Source organism: Tasmannia lanceolata, unplaced genomic scaffold (assembly GCF_043159265.1).
Source record: "Tasmannia lanceolata isolate RefF3 unplaced genomic scaffold, GAP_Taslan_0.1 ptg000023l, whole genome shotgun sequence".
NCBI lineage: Eukaryota > Viridiplantae > Streptophyta > Magnoliopsida > Canellales > Winteraceae > Tasmannia > Tasmannia lanceolata.
This window is the reverse complement of record NW_027518700.1, coordinates 25,432,930-25,434,445: the sequence shown is the minus strand read 5'-3', so window position 1 is coordinate 25,434,445 and position 1,516 is coordinate 25,432,930. Positions and strand designations below refer to the sequence as shown.

Genomic DNA, 1,516 nt, shown 5'->3' with positions numbered 1-1,516 from the left:
CGACACATTAATCCATTAATGCTAATCAATTTGGGTCTGCTAGCATCAAAACAAGAAGGTAAGGTGAATGATTGAACCCATGGGAACCCTTGGGCTTATAGTTCCAACTACGGGAAGCTTGCTTCAATCTATAAATGGATCTTTGCAACTTGCACACCTTTTGATTACCCTCTTCAGCAGCCTCGAAACCCTCCTGCTGGACCATTTAAATATCTTCCTGAATGTTTCCATTCAAGAAGGCGGTTTTGACGTCCATCTGCCAGATTTCATAATGATAATATGTAGAGATAGCTAGTAAATTCCTAATGGACTTTAGCATGGCTACTGGTGAGAAGGTTTTCTCATAGTCAATACCAGCCTTTTTACTATATCCCTTCGCCACTAGCCTAGCCTTATAGGTCTCCACCTGTCCATCAGGTACCTTCTTCCTCTTGAAGATCCATTTGCATCCAATGGGTTTAATACCCTCAGGTGGATCAACGAGAGTCCAGACCTTATTGGAATACATAGAGTCCATTTTGAATTTCTTAGCGTCCATCCATTTTTCCGCATCGGTGTCTAACATCACCTCTTTGTAGTTAAGGGGATCTGTATCTTCTGTATTTACTTCACGCAAGTAGACAAGTCTATCGGGTTGTCTGACCTCCCTACAACTACGTCGGAGTGTTGGAATAGGTTTAGTGGGTAGTGCTCAATTTCCATATATCTCTCTATTGGATTTTTGGGTTGCTCTTCTAAGGAAATCCTATCCTTTCCGCTCGCATCTTGAATGAACTCTTCTTCTAAGAATGCGGCATTCCGGCTCACAAAACAGTTTTGATCACCAACGTTATAAAACATGCAACCCTTTGTTTCCTTAGGATATCCAATAAAGAGACACATATTGGTTCGTGCCTCCAACTTTTCAACACCTATCTTTTTAACATGGGCAAGACAACCCCATGTCCTCATATGATTCAATGCGGGTTCTCTGCCCGTCCATATCTCATATGGAGTCCTTGGTACTGATTTAGTTGATACTCGATTAAGGATATAGAGCGTCATTTCTAGGGCGTATCCCCATAGAAACAAAGGTGCTTGTGCAAAGCTCATCATAGATCGAACCACGTCTAACAGTGTTCGATTTCTCCTTTCTGACACACCATTCAACTCTGGTGTTGCAGGTGGAGTCCATTGAGAAACTATTCCGTTTTCTTTTAAGTAGTCCTTAAACTCATCCGAGAGGTACTCTCCTCCCATATCGGAGCGAAGTGTCTTAATCTTCTTGTTTAGCTGGTTTTTAACTTCATTCTGAAACTCTTTGAACTTTTCAAAGGTTCAGACTTACGTCACATTAGGTACAGATAGTCGTACCTTGATGGTCATTCGTGAAAGTCACGAAGTAGACAAACCCTCTCGCAGGTTGAGAAAGAGGACCACATACATCCGTATGTATCAATTCCAATACACTTTTGCTTCTTCCACCCTTGCCCTTGAAGGGAATTTTAGTCATTTTTCCTTGTAAACATGGCTCACA

General features: G+C 41.7%; 1 pseudogene; it reads right to left on the bottom strand.

The window, feature by feature from the left end:
* Nucleotides 1-205: 205 nt before the first annotated feature.
* LOC143855962 (putative mitochondrial protein AtMg00820 pseudogene) lies at nt 206-517 on the bottom strand (annotated as a pseudogene).
* Nucleotides 518-1,516: the final 999 nt, after the last annotated feature.